This window comes from Panthera leo, chromosome B2 (assembly GCF_018350215.1).
Source record: "Panthera leo isolate Ple1 chromosome B2, P.leo_Ple1_pat1.1, whole genome shotgun sequence".
In the NCBI taxonomy this organism is placed as follows: domain Eukaryota; kingdom Metazoa; phylum Chordata; class Mammalia; order Carnivora; family Felidae; genus Panthera; species Panthera leo.
Window position 1 is genome coordinate 100,768,969 of NC_056683.1, and position 21,400 is coordinate 100,790,368.

The following is a 21,400-nucleotide window of genomic DNA, read 5'->3' on the forward strand; positions in this document are numbered from 1 at the left end:
TTCCCTACAGCAAACACACACACACACACCCACACACACACACACACACCCTGTCAGTATCACTGTATCAGCAATTAATAATAAATAAATAGTCAACCAGATACCTGCTAATTTAGTATAAAGCAAAAATATCAGATTTTGTGTTAACCCTACTCCAGATGCATTTTTTTTCATGGTAAAGCATTTGGATTTTATTTTATAATTTAAATGGTTTTTTTTCTTGATTTTATTTTTAATGTTGATAAACACAATCTGTACTTGGAGCTGGATAAGAGACAGGCTTTTAACATAAGGTTTTCAACCTAGAATGTGACTTTTTCAAAAAAAAAATTCAATATTAGGCCTTTTTGCTGCAGACAGTTTCCATGAGAGTCTCCTGAGAAACTAGTTTCTTTAAAAACAGGTTGCTACTGCTTCCTGTGAAACTCATAAAGTGGCTTTCCTTTTGCTTAGTCATCCAGAATGAAGTCAAAAGGCTCAAAGTCTCTCCAGAAGCTATAAGCCAGGGTCACCTCTTACCTTGCTTGTCTGACACTGCCTCCAGTCAGACCAGTCAGGGATATTAAGAATGGCTTCACTGGCCAGCACCTTCCTTCTCAACTGCAAGGGAAATTTTTTTTTTTTTAATTCTGTGGAGAAGTTTCTCTCCTCTGTCAAGTTCAACATAAATATATGTTGCTCTCGGTTGTGCAATGGGCTTGATGTCAGAGTGCTCTGGATTTCCAACAGCTGGTTCTATTTGTTGTTCCTTTGCCTGGGTAACGAAGGTATCTTTAATGCCATTCACGGAGCAGTGGCTGAGTGGCACACAAAAATGACCTGTAGCTGGAGGTGATAGCTCTTATAATTTCTCTAAAATAAAACACACCGTTTCATTCAACTCTTAGAGAAAAGCCTCAGTGTAGTCTTATACTCCTCCACCTCTTCCACCATCTTGCTGAATGAAAGGTCCATCACTGACTGATAGAGTCCAATGGGCAGGATGAGGACATGGTCATCAGCTAAGCCTCCTTTGACCAGGGAAAGGTAGCAATGTGGGTCAGTGTTGACCACCAAATGCTTTTCCACTTTAGGACTGGCAAGGCAAAACCAGCAAGGTCCTGGAAGCTAAGCAACTTTGGAGGCTGTTTTGGGTGAAGGTTAGTCCCTGCCTGTAGATGAATGCTTTCTTTCTCTGCTTCAGTCTATCTATCCCCTTAGCCATCTTAGAGAATAACAGAGTAGTTACAGATGATTAAAGAGATCAAACTGTACATAGATAGTCTTTAAAATCTCATGTAAGCAGGAATGGTTTCATCTTCTGTGTGTGGGTTGAATATAAAACACCTATTTAATTTTAACCATCATTATTGTGATCCAGCTTTGTGGAAGTGGGAGAGAGCCATCTGCTCAGAAAGGTGATTATGAATAACACATAATGAAACTTCATTCAAGCAGCACTGACTGAGGCAGAATTACATGGTGAACAAGACAGAGCTTGGAGATCAGGAAACAGGGCTTTGAATAGGAATTCTCCCACGTACCACCACTGTGACCTCAGACAATTAGTCTTTCTCCCTTCATCTGCAAAATGACAACAATAGTGTCTACTTCATACAGTTCTTGTGAAGATGAAATAAGAAAGTGCATGTATAGCCCTGTGCATGATGGCACATCATATGCAGTCAATAAGAGGTTGCCCTTGTAAGAAATTTGCCAAGAACTTCATAAAACAAGATTTCCTACTGATGCAAGAACTTGTATATGTTTTAAAAACATCCCTGAGAATTTTTCTTTGACATAAAACTTAATATAAGTGCTAATACTGTAAATATTTGTCTCTTACATTACTGATAGTCATTATACATATGCATACATATACATGTACATATACATATACATATATATATCCTAACCCTGCATTTCTTAATCTTTTCCTAGTCCTTACTTCTAGATATTCTGTCAAATTCCCCCAGATCATGACTATTTCACTCTGAGAAAAGATTAATTTGTTACTCTTCTGTTCAGTGTCTCAGGGTCCTGATTTCCATAAACTTGATTTTCCATACCCCCTTTGCCATTTGTTTTCTGGATAGATATGGCTAATGGGAGACCAAATAGAAAAAGAGGAGGACTAAGGGAGAGAAGCCAGGTTACTTCACTGCCTTTTTTCTTGGCTTTTGGCTATATATCTACCATAGACTGAGTCTCCATAATCCCATCCCTTTCTAGCAGACCTTCTCTCTGTGGCCACAATTTCTGTTGAGCCAATCCTTGCCATGATCCCAGTCCCCACCTGGGCCTTACTTTCATGAGTGGCTGTTTCTCTGTGGTTCCAGCTTCTGTCTAGATGCTCTGTATTCTTGGGCCTTTGAAGCATCAACTCTAGATGTCTCTCCAACTCTATAATAACTTTTGGGGCACCTGGGTGGCTCAGTCTGTTAAGTGTCGGGCTCTTGATTTCAGCTCAGGTCATGATCTCACAGTTAGTGAGTTCGAGCCCTGTGTCTGGCTCTGTGCTGACAGTGCAGAGCCTGCTTGGGCTTCTCCTCTCTTTCCCTCTCTTTCCCTCTCTCTCTTCTCCTCCCTATCTCAATATATATATATATATATATATATATATATATATATATATATATACACACACACACACATATATATATGTAAATATATATTTATATATGTGTATGTATATATATGTATATATATTAGATATAGATATAGATATATAGAGATAGATAGATAGATAGAATGACTTTTGTCTGACACTAATCTTTGGCTGCTGATGTGAAATTCTGGGTGTCTTCACCATTCCCTGATTGTCTTGTAGACCTTCCTCCTCCTCTGTAGCTAGTAGTCTGTATTAATGTCCTCAATTAAACTACTTGGTTTGGAATCTCCCCTTGATTAACCCTGACAGATTCAATGATGGTAATTCCACAATTGTTTTCTCATCAACTGACCTAGTGTAGACATTTGATTTTTAGAATTTTTTATAGAATTTGAATTTCAGAGGTCATTTTTATTTATTTTATTTATTAATTTTTTTGAAAGAGAGAGAGAGAGAGGGAGAGAGCATGTGCCTGTGTACTCATGCATGTGTGCAAGTGCCCTCACAAAGCGGGGGAGGGGCAGAGTGGACGGAGGGAGAGAATCTGAAGCAGGCTACACTCTCAGCCGAAGCCCCACCAGGGGGCTCAATCTCAGGACTGTGAGATCATGACCTGAGCTGAAATCAAGAGTCTGACACTTAGCTGACTGAGCCACCCAGGCACCTCAGAGGTCATTTTTAAAAGGTAAGTATCGAACTATGAGTCGTTTATTTTTTTATTCAAGAAAGTTAAAAAAATGCCTGCTCCAGACTAGCTAAATAGAAATTCTGTGCCCAAGATCTATCGGTGAAAATGTACAATGAAGTCCAAGGCATGAGTACATTATCAAAGAAGAAAAGATTATTTTCATAATTTCTTCCTGTTAGTATTATAGTTCATAATATTTTGGAATTTTAAGCAGGAATAATTTAATTCGTTTTGAGTTTATCCTAAATAAAAGAACTTGAATTCTAAACTAAACCTCAAAATGTGTGTATTACGATAGATTTTTTTTCCTGTGACTTTCATGCATGTAGTTCCCACAAATTTAATAAACAAAAGAAAAAATATGAATCAAATACTAGAAAAAATTATAACTAATCTCAGAATATAAATTTTCTGCTAAATTACAGAGAATATTATAAAATAAGCCTGATATTTTCAACTTGCTGTTTAACTCAATGCAAAAGAATCAAACTTATGACTTCCTTTAACTTTGTAGATCATTTGTAATTTAAGGGGAAAATTTCTGTCCAAAATGAAAAGGGTGGATTGAATTCTGAAGTTCAAGAAAATCATATTAACCTAACATCTCAAGTAAAACAAAACCAGATTCTCTTAGGCAACCAGAGGGCTATATACATAAGTTTTCATTTTTGTGCAGATGGGTTACATTCAAAAGGAAAGAGAACATGAAATAGGGTGTCCTGAGACATATACTTTTGTTTAATTGCCTAAATTGGTTCTTTTCTGTTGCCCATGGTCATTGGGAAAATATTAATATATCAGGGTTATGGAACTTGTCTAAAGTTGCAGAATATCTGCTCTGATGGATTTATGTGACCAGCGGTGTTACTGTAAATAAATAAATTTATTAAATTGACCATTTTAAGCAAAAATACACTGAGGCAAGCTAAGAATTATCTGAGTTGGTGCAGCTGGTGCTTAGCAAATGTTATTGACCTTGAAAAATATTGCAATTTGCCAACAATAATAAAGCTCTAATTAAAAAATGGTTATTCAGGAAGGAAATCAACATTAATGAGAACATTTCTTAAAACTGTCTCTCAAAGTAATATACCCATAAAAATAAGTCAATTAGGAAAAAATGTAGTGTTTCAATGGTACATAAAGAGTTTGTAAAAGAAGAAACTAGGTCCAAGACTTAGACAGCTGTGGATTCCATCATTATAAAAATGTAATATACTAATGGAAAAATATGTTTAAAGGTTGATGCAATTGTAAAAGGAACTAGGAAACATCTTACGAGAAGAGGAAAATTAATACAATACTTATTTATTTATTTTTTAAGTTGATAGACTATTTTCTATTAGTTTTAGTTTACAGAAAACTGGAGCAGAAAATGTGGAGAATTCCCATACACCCATTCTCTCCCCTGAGCATAGTTTTCCTTATTATTAAACCTTGCATTAATGTGAATATTTGTTACGATTGATGAGCCCATGTTGATACATCATTATCTGAAGTTAACAGAGTTCACTCTTTGTTCTGTGTATTCTATGAGTTTTGACAAATGTGTAATATATATCTCTACATTACAGTACTATGAAGGATAGTTTCACTGCTCTAAAAATCCCCTGTGCTCTCTATACACCCTTACCTCTGCCTCTCCCAACCTCTGGCAACCACTGATATTTTACTGTCTTCATAGTTTCACCTTTTCCAGAATGTTCTATAATAGAAATTATACAGTATGCAGCCTTTTCAGATTGAATTCTTTCACTTGCCAACATGCATGTAAGCTTTCTCCATGTCTTCTCATGGCTTGATAGCTCATTTATTTTTAATGCTGAAAAATATCTCATTGCATGGATACACCACAGTTTGTTATCCATTCACCTAATGAAGGACATGTTATGTTTCCAAGTTTTAGCAATCATAAGTAAAGCTGTTATAAATATCCATGTGCAGTTTTTGTGTGGACTTAAGTTATAACTCATTTGGGTATTTCTGGGATTTTTAATATTTGTAACAGTTTTATAAAAATTTTATGCTATAAATTAAAAAATTCAACTAGGTTGACCAATTTTCAGAAAAAAATATATATAAGCAAATGTCCCTAAAGAAGAATTAGAAGGGCTGAATTGTCCTGTAATTACTCGAAAATTGAATCAGTAGTCAAAAATATTTCCACTAAGAAAATCCCAAGCACAGAGTCTCTATCAAGTCAAACCAGTGTTCAAGTAACAAATTATTTCAATCTTAATCAAACTTTTTCAGGGCACTGAAAACTTACTTATGAGGCTAGTGTGATTTTAATACCATAATGCAACAAAGATAGTAAAGAAAGAAACTCATGAGCAAAATTTATTTATGAAACATAGATGCAAAAATCATAAGTAATATGATTAGCAAAAAGCATTTAGAACATATATATAAAATGTAAGTGGCATAATCCATGATGACAAAGTTGATTTTACTTCAGGAAGATAAAGTTGTATCAATATGAAAAAATTAATTAATATAAATTGCCCTATTATGAAATTAAAGATCATAAGATACCTCAACAATTACAAAAAGAGCACTTAATTCATTGATGTTGATGTTATTGAAAAATTAGACACAGAGGGAACTTCCTTAATATGACTCTAAATCAATGGTAAACTTTATACACAGTGAGAACCCACTGAAGCCTCTACCTCTGAGTTCAGAAAGAAGACCAAGATTCCAAGCAATACCTCTTTTATTTGATATTTTACCAGTGTTTCTAACTAGTGCAGAATGACAAGAAAAAGAAATAATTGTGTAAGGATTGGAAAGAATAAGGAAATAAAAACTCATTTGCAAATCATTTGCAAAGGAATAACCAAAAATACTTACAAATAAATTATTGCAATCAATACAAGAGTAAGGAGAAGTTGCTAAATAAAAATCTGCATAGTCAAATAAATTATGTTCCTAAGTTACAGTAATAAATGTAAGAATACAAACAGAAAGTTTAAAGGTAACATTTATAATAACACCACGCATACAAACTACGTAAAAACATACCTGGCGGAATGTGTTCAAGAATTCTGTGAGAAAAATTTTAAGATTTATTAAAAGACTTTAACCAACATGTAAGGGAAAAGATAAATTATATTAATTTATTCCCCCCAAATGATTCCAGTCAGAATCATAGCATGTTCTTGCCATGGAAATTGACAAGCTGATTCTAAAATTTATATGTAAAGTCGGAGGGTGCGTATAACTAGACAGTGTTGAAATAGAGGAATTAGTGCAAAGACTTGCTTTATTGGATATTAAAACTCATTACACAGCTATGATAATTAAGGTAATGTTGTGTGGGTACACAGAGAGACTAATGAAATAAAATGGAGGGCCCAGAAGAAGACGCATAGTTATACAGACATACACGTGACAGAGATGGCCTGAAAGATTGGTGGACGATGAACAATCTCTTCCAAAAATACTGTTCAGACCAAATGTATCCATCTGAACAACAAATCAAAATACTATTTTACAACACACATAAAATCAAGTCTGGGCTGATTAAAGATCTGAGTGGAAAAGACAAAATTATCAATACAGGAAAATATCTTCATGATGTCAGGGGAGCAAATGATCTATATCTGTTGGCTTCGGCTGGAGTATAAATTATGAAAAAATATACTAGTAGTCCACCAGTAATATTCTTAGAATTGAGTTTTTCATTCTTTTGTGTTTTAACATGTAACTTTTATGTTTTAATATGTATACTTTAAAGCATTGTTTCATGAAGAAAATATAAAGCACTTCAAATGTAAAACAGTATAACAGCAATACTTCCTCAGCATTGCGCAGTGAAAAATACAAAATTTGTATAAAGGCCTTTGTATATGCATTGTAGTAAAACTTTAGTGTAGGAATATCTAATAGACTTGAAACATTCTTTGCCATTTAGTTTATCTAACTGTTTCTATTTTGTTATTCAAATAATATTACTAGTTGACAATTTATTTCTAAAACATAAAAATAAAAATATGTGAGAAGGGAAATAATAAAAATGCCAAGTAAGATGTGTATGTGCACTTTGAAAATTAATTTTCTATTTTGCTTTATCAAATATGATTTGATTTAAAGACTACTTTTACTTGCAAAAAGACCAATTACAGAGCTATGATAATTAAGATAATGTGGTGTGAGTACAGAGATAGACTAATGAAATAAAATGGAGAGCCCAGAAGCAGATGCATGGGTATACAGACATATATGTGACAGAGATGACCGTATTTATGTGAGATCATAAGGGTGGGGCCTTCATCCTATGGGGCTCGTGCCCTTATAAGATGAGGAGACACTGTCATGTGAGGGCACAATGAAAAGAGGATCCTTTGCAAGCCAGGAAACATTCTCACCAGGAACCACTGAGCTGGCACCTTGACTCTAGGTTTCCCAGCCTCCAGAGCTGTGAGAAAATAAATTTCTGTTGTTGAAGCCATCCAGTCTATAGTATTTTGTTATGACAGCCCAAGCTGACTAATACAAGACCTAAACATGCACAGCCATAAAACCTAACCCTCTCTGCCTAAATGTAGCATTTATGACACCTGGCATTTGTTCCATAATAATAAGCCTTTCCTTTCTGTCACCATTTGTAATTAATTAGCAGAGTTCCTTACAAACAATATGTATTCCATCCTTATTTTTTCAACCACTTTTATCATTTCACTGATCATCCAAAAGTTAATGAATCAAAACATCCATTTACTCTGCTCATAATCTTGTGGGTCTTGCATACATGTCTCAGCTGGGGAGTTCTATTCTTCTAGTTCATCTGGTCGTAGCTGGGATTCCACATGTGTTGGCAGCCACCTAAAGGTCTGCCTGGCAGAGGTCTCTCTGGAGGGTGGCTGGTCACCAGCTGGGACAACAAAAGTGATTGGGCTGCACGCGTCTCACCCTCCGGCAGGCTAGCCTAGAGCTATTTACATGGCAACTCCAGCATTCCAAGAAGCCAGGCCAAGCCTAGGCTTAGGACTTGAACTCTGTTCCTTCCACCTCAGACTGTTGTCCAAATCAACTCAAAAGACTAGGCCGGATTGAAGGGACAGAGAAGACCAAAAGCTGAGCATTGTGGCCATTTTTGCAATCTACCACAATTAAACAATGCATATGGATATTCAAATAGCATAACTGAGGCAGTGATGGTGTTCCATCCCAACTGCCATGGCAGAGATGGCCAACAGTAATCTAAGGCAATGAAAATTGTCTTTTTAATTAGTTGATGGCATGACAGCCTATTCAAGTTATAAAAAATCTTCCAGAGGCGTAAAATCTTAACTCCTGGAGGGTGGTAGTCCTTTCCATTCCTTTGTGAATTAACCTTATCCATATCTGAAGCTCAAAGGAAGTAAACCTGTTTTTAAAAATCTATGCACTAATATTTTCCTTGTTACATGGAGTGATCTCTTAAATAGGTTGATCTAGGCTAGTGAGAATTTCCAGAAACCTTCCATAATCAGCCTAATAGAAGCATGCATTTTGAGGCTGAAATAATAAAGCAATATGCTTTTTTGTCTCCCAACTGCTCTGCAGATCTCTGTGTGCTAGTTTTTCCCTGCCCTTGGATGAAATCTCAAAGAAGCTCCGAGATAATAAAGCCCTCTAGGCTCTTTGATCCCTAAAACAGTTTTAGACCAATAACTGGTATGTTCAGTCCCAAGTAGTAATAGAAACTCCAAATTTTATTCTAGGTTAACTCTTCCATCCTTGTATTAATTAGGATGGATTGGGTTATACTGTGGTAACAGGCAAACCCCCAGTAGTTTTGGGTTTTTGTTTGTTTGTTTGTTTTTGTTTGTTTACTTACCCTAAGTCCTCTCCAGACCAAAGTAGTAACTCCTCTTTGCAGTAACTCAGCAACGAAAGCCATCTATCTTGGGATGCTGCCATTTTGATATGGCACCTCCTTACTGCTGCTGTGCAAGGGTAACACAGAGTCTTCTCGCTGCTACCGTTTGAAAGCGACACATGGCATTTCCAGTCCCATTTCTTCAGTTGCACATAGTCACATGCCCCATGTAAATGAAAGGGTCTGGAAGTTGTGCCTTTCATAATTAGAAAAAGAAACTAGAACGATATTGATGAGTTCTACTTCTGGGGGCCCTACCACTCTCCCTGCTTGCGCCTGCTAGGAATAGGAGATATGGGAGACTTCTTTTCTATTTTATTGCCTCGTGTTTCTGCCCCTGATCCTCTACCCCCACAGTTCATAAAATCAAGGTATAGATGCCATTACTCCTCCAAGATGGAACGAAGAAGAGAAGGGAAAGTAAGGGGCAGTAATGGCCTTACTTTCCTGGGACTGTTGTGAGCTGGTGAAACACTGTCTGGCTTGGCCAGTGTTTTACAATGGATTCTTTCTTCTGTTGTGGGCTGCATAGGTTCTTTGGAGGTTCTCCCATTACTGAAGACTGCTCACTGGTAGTTCTCTGACATTTTCCCATTGACAATTTTCAACTCTTGTTTGTCCGTCTATACCTGGGTCTCTACCACACTTCCTGGACAAAGTCCCTTTGTCTGACTGAGGTATGACACAAGGTCACTTTTCCCTAGTTCAGAGGAAAAACACGCACATCGACTTGTTGATAGAAAAGATTATATCCCACATTGAAGCCATCTTCTTGGCTACCATCATCCACTTTACCCACTTCCAGGCTTTTAAATTCTTCAGCTCTGGGACAGACACCAGTCTTCTGTATCACCCATGCTTCAAGAAATATAAATCAAGTCGGACGCCTGGGTGGCATAGTTGGTTAAGCGTCTGACTCTTGATTTTGGCTCAGGTCATGATTTCACAGTTTGTGAGTTCCAGCTCCACTTGGGCTCTGTGCTGGCAGCATGGAGCCTGCTTGGGATTCTCTCTCTCTCTCTCTCTCTCTCTCTCTCTCTCTGTCCCTCCCCCACTCGTGCTCTCTATCTCTCAAAATAAATAAATAAACATTAAAAATATAAATCAAGTCTTCTGATTCATCCTCTTAGTGTCATCGGGTGAACTGGGGAGACCTGGGCCCCGGGGCCTCAACCCAGCCAGACTCGGAAGAGTCACTGAAGATTCTTGGTCTTGTCTCAAGAAGAGAAGGAATTCAAGGACAGACACACAGCACAGATGCGTAACATAAGCAGGAAAATTTATTAAAGCAAAAAGTACACTTTCAAGCTAAGAGAGTGGGCTAATTCAAGAGAGGGAGACAGCTGCGTCTCTGGGACGTGAGTTTCTGTCTTTTTATCTGCAATTGTTAACTAGGGGGTAGAATACTCATTATTTGGAGTGATAAGCAGGGTTTCAAGCTTTTTCTTCCTAATGTGGTCACAGTATCCATCATCTTGGGCCTGTCTGGTTTGATTGAGCTTCTTGTGGAGTGCTACCAGGACAGGCCTCTGACCTTGCCTGGCTGGCCATGACTTCCTCCTTGCTGCCCTCCAGGTAGCCTGTTAGAGCCTCAATGTCTACTCTAACATTAGCATCCCTTTTAACTGGTCTTCATTGTCCCATTCTTATTCTTGTATTTCACTGTGTTTCACAGTATATCATATAGCTATTATAAAAATAAATTGAGTTCTATCACTCCCTACTTAAGACTTCCAGTGGTTTCCCATTGCACTTAGAAGAAATTTATACCCTGCCCTATAAGGTTATGTCTGATTTAGTCCTTGTCTATCTTTCAACCTGACTTTATATCAGTGGTTTCCAAACATTTTTGACATTAGATTTACATGGTATGCTTTAAGGGGAAAAAAAAGAAAAGAAATCCTGATGCCTTGGTCTTACACTTTGCTATTTAAATGAGAATATCTGAAGGTAGCAGTCAGACATCATTATTTTTTAAAGATACCCACATGATTCCAGTGTGCAGCAAAGTTTGGCAACTCCTGTTTTACACCATTCTCCCTTGCTTCCTAGGCTCTACTTTCACTGGCATTCTTTTCATTTCCTAAAGGTTTTCTGGCATAAGAAACAATATATATGGTCTTTGTCCTCATTTCCTGGCACAGGAAAACCCTTGGCATTTCCTAAGTGATAGGACTGTCTTCATTATGCTACTGAGGTGAGTCAAGGTGGGCTACTAGATAGCTTCAGGAAGACAACTGCTCACTGAAAAGAACAAGCGCCAGATTAGAAGGTGGGAACTTTGATTCAGCCCAATACTGTTGGAGGAAAGGGAGGTTAGAAAATGAATTCAGTCACCTAGCCAATGATTAATCAATCATGCCTATGTAATGAAACTTTCTTTTTTTTTATTACTTTGATGATAATGATGATGATGACGGTGATGATGGTGACAGTAAAGTTACTTTTAACTACCGCTCAACTGTTTTGTTGAGAAAATCAATATAAACATATATTCCCCGAAATGATGCCAAAAAAAAAAAAATACTGGTAAAGAAAAAAGTCCTTTACACTGCATTTATATATTTACCGACGGAAAATTATTGAAAGTTGCCATGCATAGGGACAGTATTTCCACAAAGCAATATGAACGTGAAACTGCTCTCTTGGAGCACAGGAGCTTTCTAGTTTGGCATGCCTCTAAGGCCATGTTCTGTGTAATGAACTCCCTATTCCACTACCTTACTCTTTTTGAATCACTTATAAAGGCGTACTCACACACTGTGCCTTGATGTTATTTGGCTCTATTCTTCTCCGAAACACAATCTAAACACCAGTGAGGTTTCATAACGGTATTCTGTTGTAAAATGTTCACTTAGATAAGAGGTCATCAAACTTTGGTCTACTGGCCTAATCTGAATCCCCCCTCCCCGCACGATTTTTAAATAAAGTTTTATTGTAACATAGTCATGCGTCAATTTTTTTTGTTATTGCCTGTGGCTGCTTTCTTGCTATAATGGCAGAGTCAAGTAGCTGTTGATAGAGATTGTATGGCCCATAAAGCCTGAAACATTTACCATCCAGTCCTTTAGAGAAAGAGTGTGCTGACTCTTCGTTTAAACAATTGACATTATCTCTGAAATGAAAGAATGCGTATGCACAAAATTCTCTCAGTACTCTCCTGATACTTGAGACTGTATCTGTGGATCCCAGGTTTAGAAATCTTCATCTATTTCCTTGAAAGCACTGATCCGAATTACTTTCCTCTAGTCAATGTTGCATCTCCAAAAGCAAAACTACAGTTTGAGAAGTAAAGGATGCTATTCCTTACATTTTGTCCCAAAGTCTGAGAGGTGTAGTTTGTAGGCTGGCAGGGAGAAACTATCTGTGTGAAGATATTTGTGAAATTCAACAGCTTATTTACTAGCTTCTTTTGCAGGAGAATTTTAAGGCAGGTATTTGAGACATGTTGCAGAAAAATCTTTCAGAATTTCTTACGTTTAGCTTCACGTGTATTTATAGATGGGTTTATGCTGAACTTATGGTAGTAATATGATGAGATTTTGGCCTCTCTTTTTCAAAAATTTTCTCAACTGAAATATATACTAATCTGAGAACATTTCTCTAAACATGCATTAATTTTTTTTAATGTTTATTTATTTTTGAGAGAGAGAGACAGACAGACAGAGTGCAAGCAGGTGAGGGGCAGAGAGAGAGGGAAACAGAATCTGAAACAGGCTCCAGGCTCTGAGCTGTCAGCACAGAGCCTGATGCAGAGCCTGAACCCATGAACTATGAGATCATGCCCTGAGCCAAAGTTGGATGCTTAATCTACTGAGCCACCCAGATGCCCCTAAAGATGAATTTTTTTTAAGATCAAAGAAAAATGGGCATTACTTTTGGCAAAAATGAACTGACTTTCTAAGCATCAAAGCTGTTTAAAGTGTTTTGAAAATACAATTTTGCTATTCATTTGTTTTCCCTTTAGAATCAGTGTATCGTGCATGCCGGCTATGATACTTTGCTTTGGATGGGATGCTAAAGAGTGATCTCAGTTCAAATAGGTTGAAATCCCTCATTAGATACTAAACAGCAGCATGAGGGAAATTGGTTTCTTTTAGTCTTTCACATAAAGAGGCAATCTCTTTATATGCAAATACAGAGTTTTGCATATTGATTGTATTTTCTGATGATTGAACTTACACATTTATAAGCTAAATGTCATTCTTTTAAAAGAGGGTGCACAGTAAATATCAATTTCCATAATTTCCCCTAACAAGTTACTACTCCAGCGTGCCAAACACTCTTAACAGTGCAATTCATGTCTTCTTTTTATACTTCTGTAAATGCACAAGGAATTCTTAGCATTCAAACCAAACAGCAAGGAAACTCCTCTCTTCCATGTCCAATGTAAATTCTCATCCTGTATTTGGGGAATAAGGTGACCAACTTGCCCTGGTTTGCCGGGAACTTTCCTGGTTCCAATGATTCAAGTTTACACCCAAGGATACCTCTTATTCCTGGACAAAATGGATGGTTGGTAATTTGGAGTGCTGATGGTGACCTGTGTTTTTTTATATACTTTTAAATTTGTATGTAATTTCAAACTTTTAGAGAAGCTGAGTGCGTGTATGTGTGTGCGTGTGTGTGTGGGCACACACACGCACACACATGCCTTTTACTCAGATGAGTAACTGCTTAATTTTTCTCCACTTGTTTACTTAAAGTAATTCTTTCATACCTAGCACATTAGGTTCAAACTAAATTAAATACAGCCCTTTGTCTTTTCTGGATGCTCACGTTATAATAGGGATCCATATTATAACTACCAATATAATTTATGCGTTTAAAATTTATTTCTTGGGACTTGGACCTTAATGATCTTTTCCAGTAGTTGATAATTATTGTATGTTTACTTAAAAGACATATTGTTGGTCATGCTTATGATTCCTTTGTGGCTGACTCTGGTTTGGAATGACAACCCTAAACAGTACATTGTTCCTATGGGAAACTCCATCTGCTTGAGAGCGATTCACTTTTAGATGTGGCTTGTGGTGAGAATCTGGACTGTCTTCCTCTGCTTACATCTAACCAAGCTGGGGTTCACCCACAAATAGACTTCCCATGAAAGATCCTATGAGAAAGAAGGGAGAAAACAATCTGAAAGTAGTGGTCTCCAATGTTGAGGGAAAAAGGAAAAAAAATAGTAGAGAAAGAAAGGAAAAAAGGGTCATCTGAAAGTAGAGGGGAGTAGAGACAGAAAGAAGGCAGAAAAATGCGAGCTTGGTGACAGGTGAAATACGGAAAGTACTTTCAGAAAAACAACTTATATATTATCAGAAACCCCGTTTACTATTTCAAAACTACCGACACAAGAACTTTTATATTTTTAAAATCACCCCTATTCTTCATAATCACTTCTTATCTATGCTATTTTGTTTTATGGCACCACAAACGTACCAGTTTAGGCAGATACCACAGAAAGATATGAGCACCAGGAGAAGAGAACAAACACTGTGGGTTGAGCACTGTGCAAAATGTCATAATGATAAACAGATTAGATGCATGCTATATATGAGGAGCAAGATTTTAAGCCAAAGATTGAAAAAGTTCTAAATAGTTGGAGTGATAATAAATGAATGACATTGTTCACGAGGCCGTACTGATTTTTCAATTTTTGCTGAAATTCCAGCATTTTATTGGCCTGAGCAGAATTGCATGTAGCTGGAAACAGGTTGATTTATATGTGGAGGGTGACTACTAATATGGTCACAATTTCCACTTAAATGAAAGTCTGTCAATAGTAAAATATCCTAATAAAATAGTGTCTTTTATATATGCCAAGATGGATTGATCACCAAATATTATCCTTTCTTTTTCTTTTTCTTTCTTTCTTTCTTTCTTTCTTTCTTTCTTTCTTTCTTTCTTTCTTTCTTTTTTCTTTCTTTCTTTTTCTTTTTCTTTTTTTTTTTTTTTTTTTTTTGTTAAAGTGTTTTACCTGCTCAATTCAGGATCATCCCATCACCTTCCCCTCCCCTCCCCTCCTCTCCCCTCCCTTCCCGTTCCGCTCCCTTCCCGTTCTCTTCCCTTCCCCTTCCCCTTCCCCTTCCCCTTCCCCTTCCCCTTCCCCTTCCCCTTCCCCTTCCCCTTCCCCTTCCCCGTCCCATCCTTCTCAGATAATCCTTGCCATCTTCCTTTTAGGTTTAGTCACATTTCTTCTTTTTTATACCATTACTGAAATGTTATAGACTAGTACATGAAGTATGGTCCACTGACATGATGCAGTCACACAATGCCTGTTTTGAGGACTTGTATAGAAAGTTTGGTCAATGCCATAATGCTCAGAATGTTCCTATTCTTGGACAATACATGTTATCTCTGAAGGTGTGAGTCAGATATTTAAACTGTGAGAACAGGTTTCTCATTATCTCTTGATCACTGTCATTATGGTGCTGTGCCTTATTTCCAGATCTGGATATCTTTTCTTTCTTTTTTTTTTTTTAATTTAATTTTTTAAATTTACATCCAAATTAGTTAGTATATAGTGCAACAATGATTTCATTAAGGAGTAGATTCCTTAATACCCCTTACCCATTTAGCCCATCACCCCTCCCACAACCCTTCCAGTAACCCTGTTTGTTCCCCATATTTATGAGTCTCTTATGCTTTGTCCCCCTCCCTGTTTTTATATTATTTTTGTTTCCTTTCCCTTATGTTCATCTGTTTTGTCTCTTAAAGTCCTCATATGAGTGAAGTCATATGATTTTTGTCTTTCTCTGACTAATTTTACTTAGCATAATACCCTCCAGTTCCATCCATGTAGTTGCAAATGGCAAGATTTCATTCTTTTTGATTGCCAAGTAATACTCCATTATATGTATACCACATCTTCTTTATCTATTCATCCATTGATGGACATTTGGGCTCTTTCCATACTTTGGCTATTATTGATAGTGCTGCTGTAAACGTGGGGGTGCATGTGTCCCTTTGAAACAGACCACCTGTATCCCTTGGATAAATGCCTAGTAGTGCAATTGCTGGGTTGTAGGGTAGTTCTATTTTTAGTTTTTTGAGGAACCTCCATACTGTTTTCCAGAGTGGCTGCACCAGCTTGCATTCCCACCAACAATGCAAAAGAGATCCTCTTTCTCCACATCCTTGCCAACATCTATTGTTGCCTGGTTGTTAATGTTAGCCATTCTGACAGGTGTAAAGTTGGTATCTCATTGTGGTTTTGATTTATATTTCCCTGATGATGAGTATGTTGAGCATTTTTTCATGTGTCGGTTGGCCATCTGGATGTCTTCCTTGGAGAAGTGTCTGTTCATGTCTTTTGCCCATTTCTTCACTGGATTATTTGTTTTTTGGGTGTGGAGTTTGATAAGTTCTTTATAGATTTTGGATACTAACCCTTTATCTGATATGTCATTTGAAAATATCTTCTCCCTTTATGTCGGTTGCCTTTTAGTTTTGCTGATTATTTCCTTCGCTGTGCAGAAGCTTTTTATTTTGATGAGGTCCCAGTAGTTCATTTTTGCTTTTGTTTCCCTTGCCTCCAGAGACGTGTTGAGTAAGAACTTGCTGCAGGCAAAATCAAAGAGGTTTTTGCCTGCTTTCTCCTTGAGGATTTTGATGGCTTCCTGTCTTACATTGAAGTCTTTCATCCATTTTGAGTTTATTTTTGTGTATGGTGTAAGAAGGTGGTCCAGGTTCATTCTTCTGCATGTCGCTGTCCAGTTTTCCCAGCACCACTTGCTGAAGAGACTGTCTTTATTCCATTGGATATTCTTTCCTGCTTTGTCAAAGATTAGTTGGCCATACGTTTGTGGGTCCATCTCTGGGTTCTCTATTCTGTTCCATTGATCTGAGTGTCTGTTCTTGTGCCAGTACCATACTGTCTTGATGATTACAGCTTTGTAGTATAGTTTGAAGTCTGGGATTGTGATGCCTCCTGCTTTGGTTTTCGTTTTCAAGAATGCTTTGGCTATTCAGGGTCTTTTCTGATTCCATACAAGTTTAGGATTATTTGTTCTAGCTCTGTGAAGAAAGCTGGTGTTATTTTGATAGGAATTGCACTGAATATGTAGATTGCTTTGGGTAGTATCAACATTTTAACAATATTTGTTCTTTCTATCTGGGAGCATGGAATCTTTTTCCATTTTTTTGTGTCTTCTTCAATTTCTTTCATGAGCTTTCTATAGTTTTCAGTGTATAGATTTTTCACCTTTTTGGTTAGATTTATTCCTAGGTATTTTATGGTATTTGTGCAATTGTAAGTGGGATTGATTTCTTGATTTCTCTTTCTGTCACTTCATTGTTGGTGTATAGGAATGCAACCGATTTCTGTGCATTGATTTTATATCCTCCAACTTGGCTGACTTCGTGAATCAGTTCTAGCAGTTTTTTGGTGTAATCTTTTGGGTTTTCCATATAGAGTACCATGTCATCAGCGAAGAGTGAAAGTTTGACCTCCTCCTGGCCGATTTGGATGCCTTTTATTTCTTTGTGTTGTCTGATTGCAGAAGCTAAGACTTCCAATAGTATGTTGAATAACAGTGGCGAGAGTGGACATCCCTGTCTTATTCCTGACCTTAGGGGGAAAGCTCTCAGTTTTTCCCCATTGAGGATCATATTAGTGTTGGGTCGTTCATATATGGCTTTTATGATCTTGAGGTATGATCCTTCTATCCCTACTTTCTTGAGGGATTTTATCAAGAAAGGATGCTGTATTTTGTCAAATGCTTTCTCTGCATCTATTAGGCTACCACACAACATGGAAATTGTAGGTAGTATACACCATTGTTTCTAGTAAGAACTTTGGTCTAGAATGAATATTTAAAATCACAGATGACACCACAGCTTTACAAAATCCAGTTGTTAAATCTTCCTTTCTAAGGCCATGGTACTGGGGCTGACAGAGGAGACACTGATTGGTTTGAATTTAGGGTCAGATTATAAACATCGAAGTAATCTGTACTTTATGTTCTCCTGGAAAAGTCCTACTCACCCAGGGAAAGGGAAGCTGCAAGATTGGAAGGTCAGCTACCTCTTAACCCCTAGGGGAGTGTGGGGAGGTGGGCTGGGGAATGGTTGCAGCCACAGAAAGAGGATAACAATGAGCTGTGTCTTTTCTTTTTTTAAATTCTCGACCATAGGGGCACCTGGGTGGCTCAGTTGGTTAAGCGTCTGACTTCAGCTCAGGTCATGATCTCACGGTTTGTGGGTTCGAGCCCTGCATCAGGCTCTGTGCTGACAGCTCAGAGCCTGGAACCTGCTTTGGATTCTGTGTCTCCTCCTCTCTCTGCCCCTACCCTGCTCATGCTCTGTCTCTCTCTGTCTCTCAATAATAAATAAACATTAAAAAAATTCTCAACCATAGGCTATTCGTAGGACAGTTAGCTTCATATTATGAAGCACAAGCTTTAATAATTCTGTGACTAATATTTTTAAATTACTCAGAGAATATGCAGTATATTTCTAGTACCTTAAAACTAACTATAATAGGCTTTCATGCACATTATTTTATTTGATCATCACAAGAATTTTATGAATTATCTCTTATCCCTTTTGTGGGATAGGAACCAAGAGTCTGAGAGGCTGTGATGTTCTCAAGTCTATACAGCAAATCAACAGGGGTTCACTTGTGTCAGGTGTGCTGCTAATCAGTAAGAGTAGAGCCAGGATAGCAACTAAAGTTTTAGAATTCTGAGTCTCCTATCCTATCTTGTGTCCAGATGCTTCTATTCCTGATGAGTATAGTTGATAGAACTCTTTCTTCTTCCCTATTAAAGTATGTTTACGGTCCATGCTACTTTCATATCTGGCTGTGTCATTTCACTTATTAGAATGTAAACTCCCCGAGAACAAGGTTCATTTTTGCTTTTTGTTGTTGTTTGTTTTATTGTACAGGTTCTGTAGGACAGTTTCGCTCCCATAAATCGTGCAATGTAAAATCACTGTGATATAGGAAGTTCTGTAAATATAATTATTAGCCTGTGGGTAATTAAAAAGTAAATCTTTTTTTTTTTAGGGGAGGGGATGAAAACTAGCTTGAGCTGCTCTTTTCCCAGGCACTTAATTATTTTAATTGATTGACATCTAGTACTGAAGCATGAATAGGTGGAAGTAACAGATTTGTCACAAATAAAATCTTACTCATAAAAATATAAATTATTTGGAACATCCAGGTTTGTCATTTGACCTTGTAGGTACTCGTTGTGTATGTGTGTGTGTGTGTGTGTGTGTGTGTGTGTGTGTGAAAGAAGAGAATGTAATACTAGTTAAATCCAGAAATGGAAGTAATGGGAACTAGGGACAGGGAAGCTGTAGCATTTTTTTTCATCCAAAACAATGTCAACTCCAACAGCAAAGCTTTATGAGAGAGTTCAGTTATCTGTGTGAGCTGATGAGCACCCCTTCCTTTTCACTTCCCTTTCCAAAGTATACAGCTGAAAACCATTATTAATGGAAACACCCTGTGAAGTCAGTGATTCATACACCCTATCTGTTAGTTTTTGTTGCTAAAATGCCATTTTACCTCTTAACCCTTTGGGAAAACTAACAGGACATTCCAAACATAGTCCCCAAGTTTTCACTCGCTTACATCCAGTTGCAGAAAGTTTCTGAGTTACATGTAATTACTGCGTCCGGGAACTGACAAAACTTGACAAGAGATCAGGTATTTCCTGGCCAAACTCTGTATCTCAGGCTATTGTATCCTTAAAGCCAGGGAGGGATGATTCCAGAGCAGTCACCAACAGAATTTGGGGTTTGGGAGGACTGAAATAAAAACTGTGAGTGAGTGAGTGAATGAGTGAGTGTGCGGTGTGTCTGTGTACGTTGGGATCAGAGGACAGGAAGGGAGGAAAACAAGGAGGCAGAAAAAGTCATGATTTAAACGCATTTAAAATAAATTCGTTAAGAAATAAATCAAAAATAAAATTTGAATATTTTGCTGCAGTTAAAATGAATAAACTAGATCTATGTACCAATATGGATAGACAAGATGAAAAATAATATTGAGTAAGAGTCATGATTTAAAACTCATTTAAAATAAATTCGTTGAGAAATAAATCAAAAATAAAATTTGAGTATTTTGCTGCAGTTAAAATGAATAAACTAGATCTATGTACCAATATGGACAGATAAGATGAAAAATAATATTGAATAAGAGTCCAACTTGCACAAAATCATTTAGCAATGATGTCCTCCAAGTAAAATTTAAAAGTAAAAAAATTATATATGGATATATACATGTGAAGCGTGATTATTTTTTTGAGTGCCTGGATATTCTGGTTAATGTTTTTTTTTGGGGGGGGGTTATGGAGAAGGGGTAGGGAATAAAACTGGGGAAATATTGATTTAATTTTAATATTTTATTTTCTCCAGTGAAGAAAAATTTTAGTGTCACATGTGGCAGACTCAATTATGAGTGGTGGTTCCATGGGTGATGGTTGTTCTATTTAAATATGTATGTGTGTGTAAATATATATATATATTTTTTTTTCCCCAAATTAGGAAGAAAAAGTGAATTTTTATCCTTGAACAGCATTCGTACCTTGAGAAAACCGATGGTAATAAAAGTGTGGTGGTTTAAGATGTACATTACAAAAAGGAGTAATTGATCTCATTTTTAAGTGTTCTGCTGATAACACTTTAGTAATTTAAGAAGTGACAGCATTTTTTTTTTTAATTTTTTTAACGTTTATTTATTTTTGAGACAGAGAGAGACAGAGCATGAACGGGGGTGGGTCAGAGAGAGGGAGACACAGAATCTGAAACAGGCTCCAGGCTCTGAGCTGTCAGCACAGAGCCCGACGCGGGGCTCGAACTCACGGACCGTGAGATCATGACCTGAGCCGAAGTCGGACGCTTAACCGACCAAGCCACCCAGGCGCCCCAAGAAGTGACAGCATTTTCTTTAAAAATATTCACCACATTACTTAATCTTTAAGGTCCATCAATTGTATGAAATATTTTAATGTTGTGTTAACAAAGATTTTCTGTATTCACTTTACGTTCAGTGCTGATGCATTAACTCAGAGGTATTTCCTTTGGGTTTTCCATTCCTGAGACGATTGATAATGTACTTTTGTTTACCTATTTTATTTCATTCACCGTTGGTGTCCTTGTGAAATTTCCACTAAATTTAGGCAGAAAAAGAGATCCTCCTTCAGATCTTTGTGTGGGGCAGAGCAGGGATTGGGTCTACTTCTGCCCCCACGGGTCAAGTGTTGGTTTCTGAATCAGCCCAACAACTCACCTCTGGGTGGGCCAC

The 21,400-nt window shown here is 37.3% G+C and overlaps 1 pseudogene; it reads right to left on the bottom strand.

Annotated features, from left to right (window-relative positions):
• Positions 1–449: 449 nt before the first annotated feature.
• On the bottom strand, positions 450–9,185 carry LOC122220743 (annotated as a pseudogene).
• Positions 9,186–21,400: the final 12,215 nt, after the last annotated feature.